The 19,699-nt window shown below is 37.1% G+C and overlaps 1 long non-coding RNA gene across 1 annotated transcript; it reads left to right on the top strand.

Moving 5' to 3' along the window:
- The first annotated feature begins 541 nt into the window (after window positions 1-541).
- Window positions 542-10,694, top strand: LOC127634422 (uncharacterized). The gene is made up of 3 exons (XR_007969346.1): window positions 542-707; window positions 6,240-6,330; window positions 8,485-10,694. It is a non-coding gene; the product is annotated as an uncharacterized LOC127634422 (long non-coding RNA).
- The last annotated feature ends 9,005 nt before the right edge of the window (window positions 10,695-19,699 follow it).

Raw genomic sequence — 19,699 nt, forward strand, 5'->3', positions numbered from 1 at the left:
ACTACATCTGTTTGTGAAATACTACTGCTGTTTTTAGATATGTAATCTGTTCATTGCAATGTTCTTGTAGCATGACCTGTATTTTCACGTTTTAATGACTTGGATTACATAACAGTTGAGAGTGAAGCATTAGGATATGGTCATTTTTTTTAATTCAAATTATATTAAGCTTTGTATTGTCCACTACAGGCTAGTTTGTTGTTATATCTAGTTCTGTACTAAGATAATATAATCGTTGTGGTTTACTGCTGTTTCAGATTTCAGTACATGCTTTTGAGCACAGAGCAAGGCACGTTTAAACCTACAAGGTCACGAGAATGTGTAAGATAAAAGCTCCGTCACTCCATAAGGGCCGTTCATATTGATTACCCACTCTGTTTCAGCTGTAGATGTAGAATAGAGCAGACCGAGCATGACGTTTTAATCCAGTGCAATGGCCCTTTAAAACTTCTGACCAAAAGCCCATATGATCCCCGAGCTCCAATCACCAGTTCCTACTGCAAAAGCAGCCACTGCATTTTTGTCTGTCTGAATGCTGCTGCTCCTGCTGCTAGCACGGCGAAAAAACAGAGGGGAAGGAAAACTGAAGTAATGTAAAAAAAAATAATAATAATAAATATTCCAACTTACTATTTACATGGCGAGCGGAAGTCCCGCGCAAACGGAGTTATTTGCGGACTCCTTCGATGATACGTCGGATCAAAATGGTACAGTAGACAACGACATTTCGATTTTATGTCCATATTTTATCTCTATTTATTTTTAACGACTTTGCTAAGCCGTTTAAACTTGCAACACTTTGTCCCAGGATGTGTCTGACTATTGTATGTATTGAATAACCTGATGTCGGCATTCTCGGCAATAAAATACAAGCGTGATATGAAGTTTGCAACTTACACGGAGCGCCGAAAGTGGCAGAGAAATTGGATGATTTACAAGAATGCAATGGCTACATTGTTGCATTTAAAGAGTTAAATTCTCTCATATCAGGTCGAGTCTGGTGCATTTTTGTGTCTATTTATGTACATGCAGAATTAAAGCTATTCTATTTACATTCTGAAGTGCTATACTTTTGCTGCACAGAACGGGACACAATGCAAAATCACGCTTATCTTAACTTAGACATGACCTTACATTTGCGGATCCACCATGATCTAAATGCATAGAGTTCTTATTTCAATTGTGCAATAACTGTCGCGTGAATCTCCAAATGGTGACATACATTTTATTTTAAGAGAGAAAAGGGAACTCAAAATATTAAAGTTATTTTTTAAATTATTCATGATTCTATAATTTCCCAATGTTAATTTTTGTATAAAGAAAAAAGAAATACTTTTCACAAAGTAGCCTACTTTTTATTTACTCGATCAAATGTTATTCGCAGAGGCTTAATTAAAGGAGTGTTCAGTACAAGTTAGCTCAATTAACAGTGATTGTGGGCTGTGTTGAAATTAGAGTCGTGCTGCCTTTATTTAAAAAGCAAATGCAGTAAGACACTTACATTGGAAGTAAATGGGGATGTAATGGGTTCAGTCCCATTTAGTCACAAGGTGTAAACATACTTGTTAACATATTTTAGTGTGATCAAATATCGTACTAAACATATTTGTACAGTTTTATCCAATAATACAATGACAATGAAACCTTAGCTGTATAATTTACACAAAAAGTTTCTGTCACATCTGTAAAAACCCTTTTGTTTCATTTTCTTTCTTCATGGTGTTGTTCAAATAGTTTAATATTTCATATTGTTATAAAACACAATTAGGAGTGTGTCAGTGAGGTTGAAAAAAAAGTAAGGTTGAGACAGGTCATTTAAGGATCCCTCATTAAAAATCAAGCATGTCTACAGCAGTGCTGAAATCCTGTGGCCAGCTGACATCTGGAAGCTGGTTAATATCTGGGTCAGGTCACTACTGGAGTTCCATAGCCTTGTCTTTTTGACCTCATGTTGCTCATTTGACCTTTTTCACATGACCCTTAAACATTTTGTTTCTATTTTTTATGCTGCAAATTGCCTCTCATCTAGTAGACCCAAATAATGTTTTAGAACTGCATTATATATCTATTAATGCATTCATTTGTGAGATATAATGCATTTTTGGACATTCAACAGTATATCAATGGCCGTACCACAATTATTGAAATTCAGCTTTTTCTGAGGTGATTACATTTTGAAAGATGTAATGACAGAAAATTAGTCATTATGTGCCTCTGTTGTATATATTGTTGGCCTGCATCAAAGCACTTTCTTAGGATCACATGTACACCTACTTATACATTCAATTATCTAGTCAGCCAGTTGTGTTGCAGCAGTGCATAAATGCATGCAGATACGGGTCAGAATCTTCAGTTAATGTTCACATCAACCATCAGAATGGTGAAAATTTTGATCTCAGTTATTTTGACTGTGGCATGATTGTTGGTGCCAGGCAACTGGTTTGAGTATTTTTGTAACTGCTGATCTCCTGGGATTTTCATGCACAACAGTCTCTAGATTTTACTCAGAATGGTGTCAAAAACAAGAAACGTCAGAGAGCAGCAGTTCTGCGGATAGAAACGCCTGGTTGATGAGAGTGGTCAACAGAGAAAGGCCAGACTGGTTTGAGTTGACAGAAAAGGCTGCGATAACTCAAATAACCTCTCTTTACAATTGTAGTGAGCAGAAGAGCATCTCAGAATGCACAACACGTTGAATGGCTAGAACAGCAGAAGACCATGTCAGGCACTTTATTAGGACCATAGTGTTCATAATGAAGTGCTCAGTGAGTGTATAACTCTACAATTAACTGCTGCATGTTGTTTTTTAATCAATTGTTTTTGTGAGTATTGAAAGTGCTTAAATCATCCCTTTGTTAACTGTTATGAAAACAGTTGTACTTTAGAAAGAGCCGAAATAGAACAATTACAAAAACTCTGCAGTCTTGTCCTTTAGTGTTGCAGCCTGGAAAAAAGCATCATGCTGAGGGTTATTATGTAACCATCGATTCAGAACATTCCTGCCCACCCTTGACATTGAGGCTTCGTTGTCTCTCAGTGCTCTGTTGTCGAGGTCACTTAAATTCATGTGACAAGTGCGCTTAGCACGGCTCCCAGTATTAAACTCCAGCAGACATCTCTGGCTACTTTTGCAAGTTGTCTCATCGATTTTCAGATAAAATTGGGCTGTTTTGTTGTTTGCATGTTTCATATATTCCACATATGCTATGCAGGTATGGTACTTATGACTATGAAATGCATGTATACTGTATATATATATGGTGACTTTTTTTAATTATCACATTGGCCGATACATTTGGCGTGAGGGCGCAGATGCATGTGAAGCGAGACTTGTAAACGACCAGTCACAGTTCTTTTTGTTGTTACATGCCATCGAGTTACTACAATAATAGACCGGTGTGCAACACAGTCTCATTTAAACGGTCCACATATCTGAGCCGCAGCAGACGCGTTTGAGCTCATAATGTTAAAGTGCTTGTCTGTTTCATTCACCCTCTCTCTGTTCAACAGTTCTCTGTAACTTTTAACTGTCTTGTCTAATGATAAAAAGGCAAAAATCAATAAAAACTAATATCATATACCATCTGAAAATATGCAGATATCTTGTTTAAACTTATGTAATAAACCAACCTCACACAACTTCAGCAGATCCAGCATCCTGTGGAGAGCTCATTTATTTACCTCTAAAGCACATATTCTATCAGCCTCTACTCAGCAGTTCCCTGTTACTTTTCTAATGATAAAAGGCAAACATCAATAACACTTCTATTATATACTGTTTGCAAATATCCAGATACCTCATGAAAATCCAGCGTTTTCTTCCCATCGAGTGCTCATCTAATATCTTCCTCTGAAGCGTTCTCTGTATTCTATCAGCCAGAAACAAAACTTCATGATCAGGATGAACAGATCCTCTGATTCACAAATCATGATGGCCAATCCATGACAATCCAAGCAGGCGATCCAGGCTGTTTAAACTGTCAGAAGATTGCTGCTTGCGCTGATCCACACGAGCACGTGAGTGCAACATCAAAGTAAATGCACTTTACTTGTGCTATGAGTAAATATCTTATTCACCATGCACTTTATGTGCAATTTGTTTGATTCTGTATTTTTTGAGAAAATGCTATTGCTAACGTAGGCATGCATCCATGGTTGCAGGACTTCTGTGTCTATTGTTATTTCCTTCTTCCTAATATAGTAACAATTTCTTTATGTGCAAATAAGATTTTTGTAATTTGATGATGCCTCAAGGTTCGACGTGTTGTGAATTCTGAGATGCTATTCTGCTCACTACAATAGTACTGGTTATCTGAGTTACTGTACCCTTTCTGTCAACTCAAACCAGTTTGTCCATCTCCATTGACCTCTCTCATCAACAAGACGTTTCCATCCACAGAACTGCCGCTCACTGGATTTATTTTTTTGTTGTTGTTTTTGGCACCATTCTGAGTAAACTCTAGAGACTGTAGTGCATGAAAATCCCATGAGATCAGCACATACTGAATTACTGAAACCAGCCTGTCTGGCACCAACAATCATGCCATGTTCAAAATCACTGAGATCACATTGTTTCCCCCAATTCTGATGGTTGATGTGAACATTAACTGAAGCTCCGGACCCATATTTGCATGATTTTATGCATTGCACTGCTGCCATATGATTGGCTGATTTGATTGCATGAATAAGTATGTGTACAGGTGTTCCTAATAAAGTGCTCAGCGAGTGTCTACAAGTATTTAAATATACTATGTACAGTATATGTCCTGAAGAAACTGACATTTTAAGCTCAGATGTATACATCTGAAGAACCACTCAACTGAATCTACCAGATCTTAAATGTTGTACAACACATATTTCTTTTCTTAATCCTCTTTTCAGCCATGAAATGGAGAAGACATTTATTTTCCTATTTTGTAGCCTCATTTTTCACCCAGTGTCAGTGTTGTTTGTTAGGTTCAGTTCCTTGCATTGCTGCATACGTAGGTCAGAGTCTCTACATGGAATGGAGTTGGCCACTGAGCAGAGTTAGCAGATCTGTGGCAGTTTGTGTTTTATGTGGCAAGACAGGCCAACTCCACGGGCTTTTCTCTTGGCCAGAAATCCTGACTCAACTCCTGCTGGCATAGCTCAGGCTGAGTTCTCCTGGCAGTGCTGCTCTGGACACAGGGACCTAGCAGAATACCTTCTGCAAGTTTAAGTTCAGTTACATCCACACTTTGTTCAAAGGTTTGCTTGCCTTTGAGAGAAGTTGTCTAAAACAAAATTGACAAAATCTATCAAGTACATGTCCTATTTAGATCCAATAAGATTTTTTGAATTGTGATATTGTGGTTTTCATGACAGTTAAGCACATTTTTCCTGTAAAACTGTATATTTACTGAAATAAAATAAAAGCTTTTTTTTATTAAAATAAGCATAAATACACAAATACAACAAATAATGCCATGGTGTATAAATATTTTGCAATTTAAGTAAAATTTAAATATGTTAATTGTTACGAAAATAATGTCATAATGCACAATTATCTGCCCTATAATTTAAGCAAAATATATTTTCTTCTTTTGATTTTGGAATAAAATATTGTTCATGTTCTTTACAGGTTTAGTGAGATGCAAAAAAGAAGTAAATGTGTAATAAAATTGCCATTCATACAATTTACAATGTGGGCCGGGGAAAATTTATGTTTTCCAATCGTTCAGTGTTGACGCTTATTTCCTCTCTCACTTTCTCTCCCTCACTCTCTTTATCTTTCTGTCTCTTTCCTTTCTTCCGTGAAGATTAAGCTCCTCAGATTATAGTGTCTCTGCAAAGTTGTTTGCCGTTCTCATTGCAAATATATTAATTTTCAATTTTCCCTCAGTGCTGTCACGGTGATCTCACACAGCTTCTTTGTGTCAGCTAATGGTTCTGACTGCCTCTTTAATGAGAACCTTATTTCTCTCACCTTGTCAAGTGCACTTTTTATTTGAGGCAGATGCATGAGAGGTAAAATCCTTTGTTTGTCTGTTTGGCTCAATTTCATGCCCCGCTTGGCACATAATATTTCAAACTGCGATTCTGTTGCCCTTGGTTGTATTAACATATAGATGGAAATGGTAAATCTTCTAAATATATCTGCCTCAGTTGGCACAGGAAAATGGAATGAATCGTTGATTTTGATTTAAACTGGCACAGATAGTTGTAGCCTTCCAATTTCCAAATTTACTAATTTATATCTTATTAATTTTATCTCACAGTCGATGCCGATGAAGACTTCCTTGTGCTGTATTTGTTGGCCATTTAGAAAATCCTGCTGTCTTCTCCTGCTTCACTAGAACTGTTGTAAAGGTGAGTGTTCCTCGGTTTCTTTCCTCTTAAGCAAAGAGTGTTCATTGAATTCTAGTCCAATGTGCAGTTAATTAGCTGCTGAACCTGAAAAACAACTGACAGGGAAGCTCTATCAGTAATCACATATTCTGCTTGAACTTGGTAATTAGATGGAAGCATGATGCCCTTCTTTCAACAATATTTTCTATCCTATGGGAAATATTGGTCTTTATCTGGTTACTTTGCACAGTGTTTCTATAATCATACAGTACATATTCAATAATAAATAGTTCTTTAAAACAGCATCTTTTTTTTTTTTTTGCTTATTTACATTTTTAAAGGGATATTTCACCCAAAAATGAAAATTCTCTCTTCATTTACGCACCCTCATGCCATTCCAGATGTGTATGACTTTCTTCTTCTGAACACAAACATATATTTTTGAAGAATCTCTCAGCTCTGTATGTCCATACAATGCAGGTATTTTGTGATCAGACCTTTCAAGCTCCCAATAGCAGCATACAATTAATCCATGTGACTCCAGTGGTTTAATGTCTTCTGAAGGGATGCAATCACTATGGGTGAAAAATCTGTATTTATATCCTTTTTTTACTCTGAATCATTTAAAGTAAAATAAATAAATAACTCACTTAAATATTGATCTGTTTCTCACCAACAACTGTTATTTCTCTGATTTATCAACTGAAGTCCTATGGATTCATTTTAAAATGCCTTTATGTGATTTTTGTAGCTTGAAAGGTCTGGTCACTATTTACTTGCATCGTATGGACCCTCAGAGCTGAGGTATTCTTCTAAAAATCATAATTTGTGCTCAGCAGAAGTAAAAAGTCACACATCTGGAATGGCATGAGAGTGAGTAAACCGTGAGAGAATTTTAATTTTTGGGTTAACTATCCTTTAAATAGACTTCACACTTCTTAGGGAAGGTAATCCCTGAGAACACGAGAACAGATTACTCTTATGGAAATTTACCACACCCTGTGGTGCTCTTTAGTGGTCTTTGCTTCTGTTTAAAATCCACATTATTCAGTACTAGTCAAGCCTCTGATGTGAGGAGCACTAGATCGCCCTTTGCAGTGGACTGGCATGTGTAGTAGCAGGTGTTATAGTTCAGGAGGTTTTCTCAGGGAAAGTAATGCTCTGGTTTCTGGCAGCTCTCTGACAGTGTATAATTATCATCTGTGCTGGATCACCAGACTCAAATGTCTGTATTTGTATCTAAGAGACTTTAAAGGAAAATTCATACTGATTAAAAAGTACAATCACAAGATTTAATCATTATATGTGTTAACATGAGGCCAGTGTGATTAAAAGAAGAAAAAGTCCTTAGACAAAAAATACACGTATAAGGTGCACATTTCTGCATTCAAACATTCCTGAATGCCTTGCCCCGTAGACTTCCAGTTTTCAAGGGCACGGCCCCTCCACTTTTAGCCAACTTCTCAATGGAATTTCGGCTGACATAAAAATATGTGCACTTCTGGTGCATGCATTAATTAATATAGCATGGGAACCAGTGGCGTTTTCTCAGGGCCAGCAAAGCCTTCTCTGCTGGCCTAACATGCCAAATTAATAATAATTTTTCATCCTTTCATTTTCCATCTTCTTTTTGCCTATGTATTTTTAATCACTTTCCACTCTTAATTAATCTACAAACAAATAGAGAAAAACAAAAATTTTATCCAGTCAGAATTTATTCCTTGATGCTTACAAGCAAAGTGTGACAACTGTTTCACAAATCGAATGCCCGAAGCAATGCGTGAGTTTGAGCTCCACCCCGTCAGGCCTTCAGAATTTCTGCAGAATCCCTCAATGGTGCAAATGAATGGGCAACTATGTCAGATTCATCAGCCAATCAGATTGATTTATTTGTTCTTGGTGGGAGTGATTTTAGGATATGTCCCACTCGAGGCCTTCTAGATGGCCTTGAGTGACGCAATCACGCTTTAATGATGTAAGTAATTCAAGAGTGAAAAGATTAAGATAAAGCTGTCTGACGAGTCGGCTGTCACTGCCACATCACCACTGAGAAAGAGGTTGAATTTAAAAACACGAGATGTTTGCATGACCGTGTGATTGCTTAATTTATTTAACAGGAAAGAGGGCTGATTTTCACTTCAAGCTAATTAGTATGTATGTTTTGCATTGTTATAGCAACATCAGGAGTTTCTAACCCCGGATTTCCACCAACTGCGGAACGGCTGCGGATCCGCTCAGGAACGGCGGCGGAGTCAATAGGTTTCCATTAAAGTCAATGTGTGCATTTTCACTGACTGCGGAACGGCTGCGTTCCGACTCCGTCCCAGCTCCGGCGACCGCAGCCCTCCGGAGAAGATACGCAGAGTTTCTATTTTTGCCGGATGCCGGAGAGCGCCGCAGGAAGTCGAGCACAGAAATAAAACCAAAACATTATTGTCACTCATAAGTACAATTTAAACCAAACAAATTTTGTTTTATATACTTTTTCCTTTTCCAACAAGAACAATAGTTAACTTTTTACACAACCTACTACTTCCCAATACATTCAAAAAGGAACCCAAAATAAACATTTAGCATTTTATAAGTTGATCAATTATAAATATTGTACTTACCCATGGTAGAATCACAATAATCTCCACAAAAAAGGGAGATCAGCAGGTCAGCAAATAGATGTTTCCCCTGTACTCCTCTGGATGGAAACAAACTGTTGCTGGTTTTGTAGTTCTGTTTATAGAAACTACATCCTGTTATATCGCGCGATCATACGTAAATTCGCGAGATATCGTGTGTCCTCGTGACTTCAGCTGTCAGTCATGGCCGCAGCCGTTCCGCAACAAATCCGTATCTGGTAGGTATTGAAGGACGGCAGAGCACGGATCCGACACGCAGCGGAGCCGATCCGCAGCCATTCCGCAGTTGGTGGAAATCCGGGGTAAGTGTAAATTAGGCTGCTTGAGCATTATGTGTCAGATCAAGTTTTGAGAAGTAGTGCTGCGTTCCATACAACTGGAATGCATTTATGGTTGGAGATATCAAGTAGGACTAACCAAAATCCAACTTGAGTGGAACGCAGCATAACCATATACCCTGACGAAATGAAATTTATTGCAAGCAACATTTAAATCGTAAATATTATTTTATAGATTTTTCCAGTTATAATAGACCTCCTTGGTAGATTCATATGAAAATGTTAGATTTTTGAATGTCTGTTCAGGAGAAAAAAAGAGTTTCTAAAACAGTCATGCCGCAGTTAAAATTAGGCTTACTTGAGAATTAAGTGTGGTTTCAAGTTCTGGCTTTCATGCGTGGACATGTTTTTAAAATGTCAATTGGTATTACTAGTTAGCTGCGAAATAATGTATGATGCCCAAAGACATAGAGTGTCTTATTAGTTGTGAAAGTGTGTTTTCTTAATGGCATGAATCACATCACATTGAAGGCCTAGATTTTAAATGGACTGCCCACAACTGATGGGAACTGACTGATAAGGAGTTACTATTAGCTGCTTTGAGTCATTGCTTTCCTATTCTTGACAGAAAATAATGATCAAACTGATGTCTCCCTCAAGCAATGAAAAGTTCAGGCTTTAGCAAAGTTTGAGATTTGATTGGTGCTTAAGAAAAATGCTTTGTAAAGCTTTGACACCTTAACCAATTTGTTTCAAATCAATGCTTCTAAGCTCAAGTCAAGTCAAGTCAAGTGATTTTTATTGTTGTTATTAATGATCAGGTCTTGTGATTTCATCAACAGGTGTTGTCAGTGTGTGGTTGTGCAAGTGCTTGTAATCACAGAATAATTTACTGAACCTTTTAACAAACCAAATGAGTCATTTGATTCACAGCTTTGAAAAGTTCTGTGTCATCCATCCTTGCATTTAACAGTATCACACCTAAATCAAAGGAACACTGATCTCACCCACGGTAAAAAAACTAAAACAAAACAAAAAACCATGTCATAACATAAATTTACACATAACCCCCAATAACTTTTAAATGTTAATTAATAACACCCCCAAACACTCCCAAAACCTGCACAGATGTACCTCATTAATTGTACTATGACAACAGCCAATAGCATGTCCTCAAGCATGAACAACAACAGATATTAAAGTATTATACTTGTAAAGACTATAATTCAGTGTAGTTTTAGCATCTGATATTCTTCTAAATATGTAAATGTGCCATTGTGCACCTAGAAAAGTGGCATCTGATCAATCCATCTAACCACTGATCTACAAAAGCCCCGGAACCTGAATAAAACAAGACAGAAATGAATGAAAGTGGATGAGGGCATGCCTTTCTGTGTTGATTGTAGACATGTGTTAAACACAAGTCCAGATGTTTATGTAAGTAGTTATAACTTGCATGATATGACTTATATGATAGTCGTAGAATGGCCATATTCTGTTTGCACAATGTTATCAAGCTTATAAAGGAAAATAACTGTGTTTTAAAACCTATGTGGGTTTCGTATTATTTTTATTTCAAATATTGCTTTGTATCCTATTATTGGGGATGAGAAAATAAATGTAACCCTTACCTCTTCAAGTCACACAATGTTGATTGCAATATGCTGCTTTAAAAAGGTATAAAACACAGGGCATAATGTGCTTGTGTAACATTGTTAAATGCAGGCACAAACTATAAAACTATGCAAACTATAAGACTGTCAAACTATTTAATAGACACGTAAAATGAGGGACCCATACACAAGAACATGCAGTTGAACAATACAGTTTTCCAGTTGTATCTGAAACCGAAGACAGCTGCCTCATCAAAGGTATGTGTGAACTGTGAATGTAATGATAAGTGTAAAGCCTGTCTCTCTCTGTGTCGGCATGGAAGCAGATTTGAATCTCTTTATTTAGATTACTTCAGCATTCTAACTGTGTATGTTGATGAATATCTAGTCAGTCACTGTGATGTTGACAATATTGGAAACTGGTCTGCTATAAAATAGTATCTCACAAAAGTGAGTACAGCCTTCACATTTTTGTAAATATTTGATTATATCTTTTCATGTGACAACACTGAAGAAATGACACTTTGCTACAATGTAAAGTAGTGAGTGTACAGCATGTATAACAGTGTAAATTTGCTGTCCCCTCAAAATAACTCAACACACAGCCATTAATGTCTAAACCACTGGCAACAAAAGTGAGTACACCCCTAAGTGAAAATGTCCAAATTGGACCCAATTAGCCATTTTCCCTCCACGGTGTCATGTGACTCGTTAGTGTTACAAGGTCTCAGGTGTGAATGGGGAGCAGGTGTGTTAAATTCAGTGTCATCGCTCTTAAACTCCCTCAAACTGGTCACTGGAAGTTCAACATGGCACCTCATGGCAAAGAACTCTCTGAGGATCTGAAAAAAAGAATTGTTGCTCTACATAAAGATGGCCTCGGCTATAAGAAGATTGCCAAGACCCTGACACTGAGCTGCAGCACAGTGGCCAAGACCATACAGCAGTTTAACAGGACAGGTTCCACTCAGAACAGGCCTCGCCATGGTCGACCAAAGAAATTGAGTACACGTGCTCAGTGTCATATCCAGAGGTTGTCTTTGGGAAATAGACGTATGAGTGCTGCCAGCATTGCTGCAGAGGTTGAAGGGGTGGGGGGTCAGCCTGTTAGTGCTCAGACCATACGCTGCACACTGCATCAAATTGGTCTGCATGGCTGTCGTCCCAGAAGGAAGCCTCTTCTAAAGATGATGCACAAGAAAGCCTGCAAACAGTTTGCTGAAGACAAGCAGACTAAGGACATGGATTACTGGAACCATGTCCTGTGGTCTGATGAGACCAAGATAAGCTTATTTGGTTCAGATGGTGTCAAGCGTGTGTGGCGGAAACCAAGTGAGGGGTACAAAGACAAGTGTGTCTTACCTACAGTCAAGCATGGTGGTGGGAGTTTCATGGTCTGGGGCTACATGAGTGCTGCCAGCACTGAGGAGCTACAGTTTAATGAGGGAACCATGAATGCCAACATGTACTGTGACATACTGAAGCAGAGCATGATACCCTCCCTTCGGAGACTGGGCTGCAGGGCAGTATTCCAGCATGATAACGACCCCAAACACACCTCCAAGATGATCACTGCCTTGCTAAAGAAGCTGAGGGTGAAGGTGATGGACTGGCCAGGCATGTCTCCAGACCTAACCCCTATTGAGCGTCTGTGGGGCATCCTCAAACGGAAGGTGGAGGAGCACAAGTTCGCTAACATCCACCAGCTCCGTGATGTCATCATAGAGGAGTGGAAGAGGACTCCAGTGGCAGCCTGTGAAGATAATTCACCTAGGAGAATTGGTGCTGTTCTGAAAGCAAAGGTGCTCACACCAAATATTGATTTAATATTGACTTTGTATGATGTTAATTGGTAAATTAAAATTATTTATGGCATTATTTTTGAAGACATCCTCACTATGCAAAAATTTTCACAAGTGCCTAAAACTTTTGCAATGTACTGTATATATATGACCATATTGACTGGAAAGTTGTTGTGATGACGTCACAACCAGCCCAGTTTGCGGCCTCCCCACTTCAAAATTTGTTTTGACGCTGGTTCTGTGTGCCCTTGTCTTACTGTACAGTTTTCATCACAGGGTTCATTGCTCACAGCTCTACCTTACTTAGCTGCAATAAATATCAGTCTTGAAAACATGTAGAAAGTTAAGTGTATAGTTACCTCTCATTGTTTCTGTCTCTCTCACACAAAGACATTCATAATTTAAACATGGCTTGCTAATTTACAGCAGTGCACACACAGAGTCCATTAGTCATTTTTGTGCCTCTTTGAAGGCTGTAATTGTTTGTCTGTCTAGCTCAAGGTCAGCACTGGATATGGATCATGATTGGATTGGGGAGGCTGGAGGCATAGAGCATGACTACACATACACAAACACTGTCTCACTCATATCTCTGTCCTCTAAGGGCTGCTCCTTCACCTTGGAAAGTTGCTCCTCTCCAGGCGTGATCAGTACATGGATGTTTCAAAAGTAGAATGACAAAAGTTACTCTGGAATGGAAGGCAAGACTGAATCTCCCAAACTGGTTTTGGCCCACTGAGACACTTTCCCCCTCATGAACAAACATTGTCTCTCTGGGGCTTATTGTCACACTTTTTACATTAGTGAATATTTTATAGGTTTATTTCTGAAAGTCAGATTCTTAATAGGCACATACCTAGCCTAACAAAAAGTCTTTGCTACAAAAAATATGTTATTGCCCATGGAAAAGATGCAGTTAATTTAATCACCACTGCCCAAATAGTGGGATATGTTGTGACAATGGAACTGGCCATATTATAGGTTTTTAACAAAAAATAAACAGATGATTCTCAAGAAACCGGTCAAGAAAATTGCTCATTACCATGACGCGTCTGGACATTTTACTTTAAACACTAGAGGTGCTACAACAACTGTACACTTTATTCACTTTCACATAAATCACAGGTACTATGGCTGATTATGACTTTATAAAGACTTATTTTTCACTCTATTACTCACACACTGCTGTGTTATTATTAGGGCTGTCAATCGCAATTTACTTTTAATCAAATTAATTACATGGTGTCCCGATTAATTAATTGCGATTAATCACATATACAAATATTTGCAAATACAAATATATAACAATAATTCAATACATAATGATGAAATAATTATACATAGTTATCTTTAAATATTACAAAATGTTATATATATATATATATATTATATGAATATTTTTATTATATATATATATATATATATATATATATATAAAATTAAAAAAATATTCAGATAATTAAAATGCATTACATTCTTGTAGCAGAAGAGTTAATCATTGATAAAACATATATAAAAGTGGCTTTATAATACAATGTATTGTTTATTACCATATTATTGATCATAAGTCAATCATTGGCATACAGTTCACAAGTGAATTTGTGAATCAGTTTGAGATTTATTATGAGGGCTTGTTTAAGGACCCGTCAATGTACACCTGTGTCAGACAAGCCACATAGTACACAATACTACAGATATATTTACAATAATGCCAAGGCATTATATTCATTACCTAGTGTAATGGTTTTCAATGCTTTGGATTTGTTGGAGGTATAAAGAGTATTTAAATAATATAATTTTAAAAAAGTCTCCAAAATACTACTGTGTGGGCACATTCCCAAAAAAGGTGAGGGTAATCTACAGCATTACAGAAGGAGCAAAGTGGATCTATTTCAGGGAGCATGTTTCTTAAATAAAGATTGACTGGGTAAAAATGGTGTAACAGTTTAAAGGACACCTCCTTAACCGGTAATTCAATATTTGTGAGGTAAAGACATATGATAGGGTGACCACCTGGCTATTGCTCTGTTGCAGGTCAGCAGACCTGATTTTGCGGGACACGAGGGAGAGATAACTTACTATTATTGTACTAGGTGAATAAATATTGATTTTATATTAGATGTATTTTTGCAGTGATGTTAAATGTTAATGTCAGCGCTGTGAACGTCACTCAGTTTGGCATAATGTCTACAATACTAACTCATTTTAACAGCTCAGACCTACTCAATGTAAATATAATTAAGTGAAAATAATAATATAATCATTAAAAAGCAAATTTTCAAATAAGCACATAAATTCCATTATTAAAGACTAGGAAGATTAAATGCGTTCTTATCGGAGAACTTGAATTACATTTTTTTTGTCTGATCTGGATGCTATCTGATCCTATCGAGTAGGGCCTTCTCATTCATCATGACTGTAGAACTCCTGGCAGGTGTAGGTGTTCACTTTCACCAGTAGTTCACTTTTGATGAGGTCCACAGATGCTCAGTTCCTTGTCTCTGTCCACGCAGCGGTCATCAGTGAAAACACCCTCTCCACGAACGCGTTGGTGACAGAAATGCTCAAAGCCAAAGATATCAGAGCTGTCACGTTTGGGGCACTGAAATGCTTCAGCAGAGCTGTCCGTGAAACTTCGGTGGCATACCCTGTACTCTCCTTTTTTAGGGTCACCTGTAACTGGTTTTAACAATGTATATATTTTCTCCAATTCTTTATTATACAAACACTTTTTCTTCTCGGGAGCTCCGGATAGACCGATTTTTCTGTTGCAGTTTTTTTCCCCAGTGTTTTCCCGCTCTGGCAAGAAAAAAAGGCTGCGCTGCGCATGTTCAGTGTTTTCCTATTAATTTTATAGTGATTTTGTTATTAAAGGACAATTAAATAAAATGATGCCGAAATAATAATAAAGATAAAAATTATACAGACAAAATTGAAATGCGGGACACTGCTTATGACTTGCGGGACAAAGCTTCCAATTTCGGGACTGTACCGCAAAATGCGGGACAGGTGGTCACCCTACATACGACCTGCGTCAGACATGCTTGTGTCGCATCTCGGGTGTGTTGCGTCATAAAAATAAAATGTTTAGGTCACTGCGTCAAGTTAAATATAGTTTAATACTAAATCTTTAAACACATATTGAGATCCCTTAGTTCTCATTTGAACCCTTAGTAACGCATATCTGTGTTGTTTTCTTCACTGTATAAATGGTGTGTTGCTCACACAGCTGAAATTTCACTTACTGCTCTCTAGAGTATACAGGTGGTACTACAAGCATGCGATTTAATGCGATAATTTTTTTAACACGTTATTTTTTTGTATAATTAATCGCACATTATTAACGCGTTAACTCGACAGCCCTAGTTATTATTTCAAAACACTTTTACTCTAATGCATCATTTGAAAAATTATACAGTTTAATGCTTTTATTACAGACTCACCTACATTTACACATTTATTCCAACATGATTAACTTGTGCAGTAGTTCACCTGATAGTGTTGGACCCAGCAAAGGATGCTCAAAGTTAAAGTGAATCATTCAGAAGTACTGTAGAAGCGACACGGAAGACTTCAGAAAATGTGCTTTTCATGTTGAAATAGCTTTTAAGATACTTTTGGTTAGGTTAGTTTAAATTTTAGATAAGGGAGGTACATTTTACCCATTAAAACATCCATCTAATATCCACCTTTAGTGGATGTTGTAATTAGTGAAATTACAACATAATTTCACTCGATTTTGGCACCACCTGCTGAACATTTCACTTGGAAACTGCAGCCAAACCTGTAATGAAGCACATCATTTTAGTTTGCAAAAATGTTGCCATTGTCACGTAAATTTCAGGAGATCAGGCTAAAAATAAAACTAGGCTTCATTTTCTATATATAATATATTTTCAAATATAATATCAAATATAATATCTTATTTTTGTTTACTTTTTTGGAGTACAATAGCACCAGGATATTTTCTTGACAGGTTAACTTAGAATCACCCAAGAAGTGAAACAATTATGAAACAGAAAACAATTCATGAAACAGTTAAAAGGTAACAACAAATGATGCATATTTGTTTTGGTCAACAAATTATGGAATTATGGAATGAATATATTTTATTAATCCATAACTTTTTAAAACACATCAAAGCATTTAAAAAAAACTTTTTGTTTTTTGGTGTGTTTTTAAAGCAAAGCTTTCCAATAAATTCATTAATTGTTGATTTTTTGCGATACTAGATCCAAACTTTTAGTGAACTAAAATGCAGGTTATTCCAAATTGTGAATATTTTCTTGGGCAGAGAGACTCCAGATGCCAAGTCAGTGAGTGCCATCTGTGTATGATTGATGAGGAAACAATGCCAGACAGTTGCAGCTCTGAATTATGCAGCACTGTGAAACGTCCCTCAAGCTGAAAGCACAGGAACTGAAGGAATCCAGAGAGCAGGAGGACAGCGATTAGTCTCTTGTCTCTTTAATAGCAGCCTGATTAGATTCCCATGATAATGCTTGTTTTCCATTCAGAGTGGGCAAAATACTCAGGAAGTTAAGAGGAAGGTTAAAAGAGTCCTGTTGCTATTCAGTGTGTAGTGGATGCACTTTTAAAATTTTTATTATTAAGTTACTGAAGATGTGTTTCTTTGACGATGTGTTGAGAGGATTAAAGGGACAGTTCACCTGAAATCATCCCTTTAAACTGTTCTTTTCCATGGCTCTCTGGAATTCTTCAAGTTAGTATTTGTGTAACAAGCAGAATAATGTCCTGTATAGTAAGCCGGTCATTATTGCAAAATAAACCCTGACAGAGTGATCAAGACCCTGGCTGTAAAGCTCCAAAAGGAAAAAATGCACCATAAAACAAAAAACTTTCTAAAGCCTTATGATGACTTTTGTGTGACAAACAGACCAAATTTTAAGTGTTTTCCACAAATATTGCCCTTTGCTGTAGCTTTCAAGCTGTTACTCACTCAAGCTCCAAAACAATTCTAAAAGCTTAATAAAAATACTCATATGATGCTATATTCCAAATATTCTGAAGCCATATGATAACTTTGTGTGAGAAACGGACCAAAATATAAGCACAATTTTTTTTTTCTGTAGCCCTCAAATCTCATTCATGCTTGTGCATATTTAAACTTGGCACAACAAGACATGTCGTACCAGGTTTAACATCACAACATTGGTTCTCTCAAGACATGAGGTTAAGTAAATAATTAGATTTTGGGGTAAACTATTCCATGAATTGTTAAAAAGGAGGCAATTCTTTATAGATGGTATTGGTGATTTAATAACTGAAAATCATCTGATTAAATCATTTATTCTCTATTAAGTTAAAGGGTTAGTTCACCCAAGAATTTAAATTCTCTCATCATTACTCACTTTCTTTCTTCTGCTGAACACAACTGAACATTTTTAGAACAGTATTTGAGCTGTGTAGGTTCATACGATGCAAGTGAATGAGTAGCAATGGTTTGAAGCTCCAAAAAGCACATAAAGGCAGCATAAAAGTAATCCATACGACTCCAGTTGTTAAATCTACATCTTCAGAATCTACATGATAGGTGTGAGTGAGAAACAGAGCATTGCTTAAGATATTTTCCTGCCCAGTAGGTGGCGATATGCACAAAGAATGTGAAAGTGGAGATTGATAGTATATTCTTCTAAAAATCTTTATTTGTGTTCAGCAGAAGAAAGCCATACATATCTGGGATGGCATGAGGGTGAGTAAATGAGAGAATTTTCATTTTTGGGTGAACTTTTCCTATAAGGCCGGATGTTGATTTCTGGCTTTTTATTTTTGAACTCACTATCCAGATAAACCCCCAAAAAATTATAATTCAGATTTCCCAAATTCATCTAACATCCCGTATAAAAGTGTCTCTCTATATCACTCTCTTTCCTCTTAAGTCTGATGTAGTTTTAGGCAGACTCAGGCTTTAGTGGATGTCTGTCCAATCTGCCAATTTCAATCCTTCCATCTTCCGCTCTACACCGATGGCCTCCTTCTCCTCACACCCCTGGGTATGTGCTTACAGGAGAGAGGAAAACTATTTGGCTTAGCTTGAATCAAGTTGCCAGTTTGGACTATTTTTGTCAAAAATGCAAACAGCACTCCCTAAGAAACCTTTATTGCAATGCTGATAGCACTGTTTTTTTTTTTTTGTCTTTTACTTTTCAACACATAAGTATAAAAACTCATGACTTAATTGTTTTTATTGCTGTATTGCTTGTTACTGTGGTTTGTTAAGTTTATAGCAGTATGAGATACTGTAGAGTTGATGTTGAGAGGTTGAAAAAAATCAGAAGTTGATGTTGAGAGGTTGAACTGTGGTTTTCACATTTTGATAATGCCTATATACTTCTAACACATACAAATTCATACTTCTGCAGGAGTAATGTTAATATATATTGGCTCACCCAAAAATTTACATTTCTGCCATTATTTACTCAACCTCTTCATTCAAAAAGAGTATTACTTTTTTCATCCATGAAACACAAGAATGAGAGATGAGAGGATCGTGAATGTCAAGCTTCAAAATCATATAAAAGCACCATAAAAGTCATCCATATCACTTGTGCACTATACTGTATTTCAATTCTTCTGAAGCCATGTGATAGAGTTGTGTGAGAAACAGACAGAAATGTAAGAAATAATTCACCATTTCACCCTTTCAAATCTGGCGCACACCTGAAAGCGTCTTTGTTTACATAAGCGCATTGCAGTGAGCGCACATGACGGCACATACTCAGAAGCAAAGTCCCTTTCAAGGAAAGTCAGTCCATTCGGCAGCCATCTTTGGAATGCCCCTGAGCAGGCTGGGCAGCTATTTTCTATGTAACAAGCGGTATAAAAGTATAGCTACTATCTACTTGAATGGGAAAGACAGAAATTTCCAAAACTGTTGGTCAGGCTGGTTCAACTAATGCGCGTGCACATTCTTGAGATGATTGACAGGCGATGACTGGTTTTACAAGGTGATTGGCTCTTTTACCTGTGTAAGGGGGATAAGATGGTCAAGGAGGTGGCGAGAACTGGATTAACAATATCAATTATATTTTAATGATCAACTTAAC

Source organism: Xyrauchen texanus, chromosome 41 (assembly GCF_025860055.1).
Source record: "Xyrauchen texanus isolate HMW12.3.18 chromosome 41, RBS_HiC_50CHRs, whole genome shotgun sequence".
NCBI classification, from domain to species: domain Eukaryota; kingdom Metazoa; phylum Chordata; class Actinopteri; order Cypriniformes; family Catostomidae; genus Xyrauchen; species Xyrauchen texanus.